Raw genomic sequence first — 6797 nt, 5'->3', positions numbered from 1 at the left:
AATCCTCCTCCTTTACCTTTCTTCCTTGGAAAAGTTAAAGACTCATACCCAGATATCTTGATTTCTTCACTGTTGACATCCGTTATCCAACACTCAGATAAGCATGCTATATCTACACTATTGATAATAGATAAAAAATCACTATCCTTCTGTTTCAGTCCCTTTCCAATGTTCCATGATAACACATTAAGTGTCCCGGGGCCGCGGCTATTAGTTGCGCTATTGTCTGTGTTCGATCCCGCGACCGCGTGATCCTATTTACTCTGACGGCTTCCTGCTGTAAGCTCGCGTTCAGTCCTTGCCTCCCTCGTAACGTCCATCGGTTGGACTTCCTCGGTGTGTTCTTCCATCCACTGATCATCACTCGGATCATAGAGTACACCGTCAACAAAAAGACGATCGCGTACAAGTTTCACTCGAGATCCATCGTTCCAGAATTTATTCATGATTGGAATAAGAGTGCGTCGCCTTTCAGCCATTGATGCTGGGTACTGCCTGTAGACTCGGAACGGCGTCCCTCTTAGAAATGATGCTCGCTGTAAACAGAGATTAAGATCCTCCTGATATATAAATATATAATCAGAAATATCAGATAAATCAGAAACGACACTAGAACTTCATTGATTTGAACATATTTTATTGCAATAAATATATACAATGGGCTTGGGCACAAGTTCTAAAAACTTAATTCGCCCTCTCCCTACATGTACATGTAATATCACAAAAGATTGAATTAGACGAGTCCAACAGTATGTACAGAGTAAATTAACTCAACATAGATAATATACTGCTAAATTATTGTCTATACACATTTTAAGAACAATCAATTAATCTGCCAGAATGCTGAATATAAGAATGAACAACAGAAAAAAGATATTCATTTTCAGCAATACTGAGTGAGGTACCCCCCCTCCCCCTTAGTAAAGTATGAGTGTCAACAATATGAACTTTATTAAGGAGGATCTCTACACCTATGAAATATATTTATGATTTTTGTTTCATGCATTTGTTTCTAATAATAGACTCAATGTCCAATAAAATAAAGCTCCAAAGTATTTAAATTTATTTTTTGGAAATATTTAAAATATTCAATTTATTTTGTAGAAACCCCTTGATTCTTTATCTTTTAAAAGCCTTATGCTTTAATTTTCTATTCAAAGTTTAATCTTATAAAATCTTGAAATGAAAACAAACAAAGTTATAAATGAAATCTACATACATGTAATTTTTATTTGAATTTACAATAATAGACCAAAAAAACAAAAACAAAAACAAAAAAAACAAACTAAAACAGCATTTTCATGTGAAGAACTGGTCAGATTCCCTGCAAAATCTGAAAATAAATATAATATCAAAGGGTTGAAAGAATGAAAAAAAAAAATGAATGAAATTGAAAAATTGACGAAAATTTTAACCATCACAAAAATTTAGGTGTCAAAGATCCGTTTAGAGAGTGGGCTCAAATATATTTAATCTAATTCTTCTAAAACTTGCACAGGTATTGAAAAAAGGAATTTATAGGTACATGCCAAACTAGGACATCGAAAGAAGTTCGTATTGTATTGTTTTTGAATGAATTTAAGCGAAGACTTACACGTTTCTAGTCAAAAGATGTAAAGGGAATTCATAGTATTTCCGTTTTCATACAAGTACATGTATCATCCTGTGCTACGGATGACATGACACGAACATGCAAATGGTCAAAAGCGGGTTAACGAAATTCGTATAACAAAATTCCTACTTTGTTTCAAATCTGCACGTTTTCGATACATACAGAACAGCTGATAATCGATGTTGATTCCACTTATTATCGAAGCGTTTTGGTGATTTCACGAAAAATTTCAATTTCACCGGGTATAACCACACATGCGGGTGTATACTTGTTGGGAACAGGGTGTCTCCTCTAGCGATGGGAAGGTGATACATATATGCTTTATCTGTTTAAATTTTCAGAGAGAAGCATCAATTTAGGACTTTATGGAAACATACGAGTGGGTCTGACACGCAATGATCAATTATCATGGTGACAAGGCTTTGGTTTATCATATTAACTTTTTATTACCTATAATCATATTTCATTTTAATAAATTATATTGTTTATGAATAAAAAAGTTGAAATTGAATATATTGACAAACAATTCATGTTTAATGAAAGGCTATATTGGCCACTCTCGTCGCCTCGATGGGATAGTCTTAGATTCCATTTCAAGACTGTTTAATAAAGAACAATCATAGTATTTCCAACACATTATCTTCATTATCAAGTTCCTAAAATTGAACTGAACATGATACCATAGGCATTTTATAAACAATTTATTTTGAGATTCAAAGTGAATTATTTTAAGCTGTTAATAATCTCTGAATTCAGTCCTCTCGGATATACTCAGATATCAGGTTTTGCTATTAAAAAGACACAGGGAGGCAAAAACAAGAAAATTGAAAAAATCGCAGTTCTGCATGGCCCATGCAAATTTTGCCAATTTCCTCAAAATATTATGTTTCCAAACACTACATGTTTCAGAATCTAGAAAACTACGTTTATAAAGAATTTTTTTTAACTGGTACAGGACCAAAATATTTCTTCACTCCTTCCTCTTTCTTGTCCGCATGCACGTAAAACATGGACAAGTTACTAAGGTCTCAAGTCCTAAGAAGTAAAATGTCGGAGGACGGAAAGTATTGTACCATCTTCGAAGAAAATGTTATGTACGAGCTCGAACTTCACGCTAAAAATAAAAGTCAAGAGGCTTTGAGATAGATAAAACCTTTGGGTTTTTTGGCATATATTTGGCACTCTTTACTTGCTTTACTGTGCATTAGTTTGTCAAAACAGCAAAACTTCATATTTTTTTTTTATAAATTAACACAAAGGGAAAAAAAAAAGATCTTTACCCACTATGTCTGTTTATTTGGTATTAACGACTTAAGCTGCAAGGTAGCATTTGAAGTAAAGGTTAGCCATATCACTACTGAGTGTTACAAAAAAGTTAAGCTCTTTGTTGATTTTATACAGTAATAAAAGTAGACTTCAGTTACTGTATATGTGAATATAACAACTGCATTCTTTCAATGGAAATTACCTTATAGTATCAATGTTACCAAAAGTGACCTCTAAAAATAGTGAAACTCCTTCAGATATGTAAGAATAGGGCTTACCTTGTCTGGGAAAATGAGCCCGGGGGATTGGGGTCCTCTTCTGTATTTTTATTTTGTTAAAGTCAAAAACCAGGATAATGTAATGAAACATATGGAGATAACGAACAGTATTCAAGCTCAAAAGTCCGTTAAACAATACAAAATAGGAGCAGAGCAAACACGGACCTCCAAACATCAGAGGTGGGGTAAGGTGCCATGGAGGAGTGAGCATCCCCTGCCGACCGGTCACACCCGCCGAGGTTCCTTGTCATGATCGGGAAAAATCCGTCTACAAATCAGTGTGTAAATAATGGCCTAACAATTAGTATAAAAAATGTCAGTCAGCATTTGACTCAATGATAAATTGTATTTGCTGACAAGGTCATTGTATCGACCATAGAACTTACGAGATGATGACTTTAAACGAGACAGCTGATATTCTTGTTTCATCAACTTGTTTGTCAATAATTTACCTCGTTTTAGAAATTGTACATACATAGAGCATGCTCTTGCGTATCGAATCAACTGAGAGATATATACCCCGTATGCAGGTGATGAAGGTATATTGCTGCATAAGTAAGGAAAGTTGACGATTAAAAAGTTAAAGTCATCACGTTTATCATAAAGCTGGGTTGTTAGATTACCAATAACGTCTTTTTGAAGTAAAATATACAAATATGAAACAGATGTGTCAGACTCTTTGGTATCTTTTATCTCAAGCTCACCGGGATACATCGTTTTGAGATAAGAATGGAAATAGCCATTGTTCATTGACAATACGTCGTCGATATATCTAAATGTCGAGTTGAAGGCCACAGCAAGTGTTTTCTTCTTTTCACGTACAAGATTTTGGACAAATTCTGCTTCATATGAATACAAAAAAAAAGGTCTGCTAATAACGAGGCGCAATTGCAAATAAGCAAATATATGAAAAAGAACTTAAAAGTTTTTTAGAACTTTTTAAAATTAAAATTAAATTACGTTGGCTGCTGAAGTCTCGTTTAAAAGACTGAGGGGTAATAAGAAAATCATTTTCCTTTTGTCTTCAGTTATTTAGAAGAATTTAATTAGGAGTTTGATAGATCACATGATCAATATGTACTGGTCCCAGCTGACAAAGCAGATAACAATAAAATATTTGTTTGCAATGCTCATTATGAAAATTTAGAGGAGTTTGGATTTAATTCTACAAAGAGAAATTCACCTTATACTTTCCTTTTATAAGGATGAAATTGGGAGGGGGGGGGGGATATGTGAGTTTTAAATATTTTTAATATTCCTAACCACCGTATTGAATTTGAAATGCCATACATTTACTAGATTTCAAATCTTCATAAAAATCCATACAAACAAAGATATATAGCGGCTTCTGTGATATTCTATCAAGCCTATTCTTTTATTCCTCACGAAAATATAAACATCTGTAAAGGTGAAACTTCACGGGGTACTGAACAACACCATATTAATTGGAGAAGTAATGTTAAACAGATGTGGATTCTCAAAAACTAAAGGAACTTATTTAAAATTTGAGATCATAATATTTTAACAATACAGTAGCATAGGAACGTACGACTTTTCAACACTTTATACAACCATTTCCTAAGAAAAAATTAAAAACAAGATTTGACATCATAGACAACTGTTTCTACAATAAAATGGAACTTCGTATTTTACAAACCTTGTCATTGATCACTTGCAAATGCATTTTCTTTTAAAAACATAATGATTCTACATACAAGTACCCAAGGTTGATATTCAATAGATGCTTGATGAAATTTTTATGGACAATATCTCTGAAATCTTTGGAGACCAGGGCTTCCAAAAACCTGCTGGAATTCCACAGGGATCTTATTGTGTCCCAATATTAGCAGACCTGTTTTGGATTCTTTTGAATCAGAATTCATTTAAACAAAAATTATATGAAAAGAAGAATTCTCATGCCATTCGACATTTAGATAAATCGACGACGTTATAATCTATTTACACTATACTTTACTTTAACATTTATTTAATTTTACTTACATGTTTTAATTATTACTTGTTTTAATTATTTTTTTCATATTTTTATATGATACATGCATTATTGAATAGCTGATCCACATCAATATGAGAAGTAATGCTGCCAGGACAGTTGTAGATGCTGAGATAAGTATATCCTACAGGACTGTCCATTGATATTTATTGTAAATTAGGATCTATTACTCATCACCTCTTATCTAGGTTTAATGAATAGGATTTTTAATGTTTTGTATTGCTGTTAATTAATTGTTAACGAGTTTTTATTTTGTCCTCTTGAATGTTAAAGAAGTATAACCCTTTGTTATGCCCCCAGTGGGATCATGATTAGCAAATAAAGCTATTCCATTCTATTCTATTATAATTAGATTTTATATTTACTCTCACACACAAATGCATGCACATACTTTTATAAAATTCATCATGATACATTTCAAATACCTGCAATTTAACTTATGAAGAGGTTTTTTGTAAGAATCTGCCAAGAGAGTTTAGTATATCTAATTCTTCAAAATTTAATACCCAGAATAATTTTGTTTTATATCATGCAAATTCTTATATGTTTTACTTTATATGAAATTCTACATGTAAAAAGTTAATTAGTCCCTCTTTTTCATTTGTTAATTTGCTACATTGAATAAGAAAATGTTTTCTATCTTATGTTGTCTTTTTTCTGGGTATGTTATTTATATCTATCCAATTCTTGTTGTTGATACACGTCAGTGGCGCATATTATTTTCTTCTAATGTGTAGGCTAGTGTAAAGTCACAGATTTGACTTGAGATGCAAAGTGTGGGTATGCAAAGAGTGGGTAGCCCCCTTTCGATAGGGATGGAGGGGAGTTCGGAGGGAACATTTTTGCGAACTCAAAGACATCTACGATTGTCATTTGACCAGTGAAAAAATATTGTAAACATACTTTCAATTGATATCATGATATGAAAACCACTTAACAAAACTGAGATCTCTTAACATATTCTTATACTCTGCTTAAAAATATGGATACTTCCTTACTAAATAATCCAAATACGAACAATAGGTTTATTTTCCTTCTAACCAAAAATATTTCCAGTAATTAATTTCATTTTCAGCACTACAATCATGGACTTCTGTTGCTATCGATTGTTTTGAAATTGTCTGATACAGACATAATATAACACTTGAATTTCGGCTTAATTTTTATTTCCAGTTATAGGAATAGCTTTGTCTTTACATATATAGTAAAATTGTAGGTATTAGTATAAAAGTGCTGATTATCAAGAATAATTTGCAACAAAATAAAATTAATAGATAAGATTTATTATCAACTTTTCTCCCTTTTTTCAGCCCAATTTTTATCCCTGAGAAAATGATGTGTAGGCTACAGCCTTTTAGAGATACAGAGATAAGAATAGTATTGTGATCATAAATTCTGGAGTTTAATTCCTTGCAAGTTGATGTTTGATTGTTAAAGTTGTCAGTGTGTTATAGTTAGTCATTACTAATGAAACTTTCGTAATTCGCATTGTTACATATGCCTTTATAACATTTTTAATCTTACTGCGACAATGTTCATAATAGATTTCATATTGAACTTAAAATAAGCATTCTAATTAACTTCAAGTATGATAATTTTATGGTACTTATTACTTTCTTGCAGTTTAGTT

Source organism: Saccostrea echinata, unplaced genomic scaffold (genome assembly GCF_033153115.1).
Source record: "Saccostrea echinata isolate AGI-Se365-2 ecotype Australia unplaced genomic scaffold, CSIRO_AGI_Sech_v1 ptg000001l, whole genome shotgun sequence".
Taxonomy (NCBI): Eukaryota; Metazoa; Mollusca; class Bivalvia; order Ostreida; family Ostreidae; genus Saccostrea; species Saccostrea echinata.
This window is presented reverse-complemented; position numbering follows the sequence as displayed.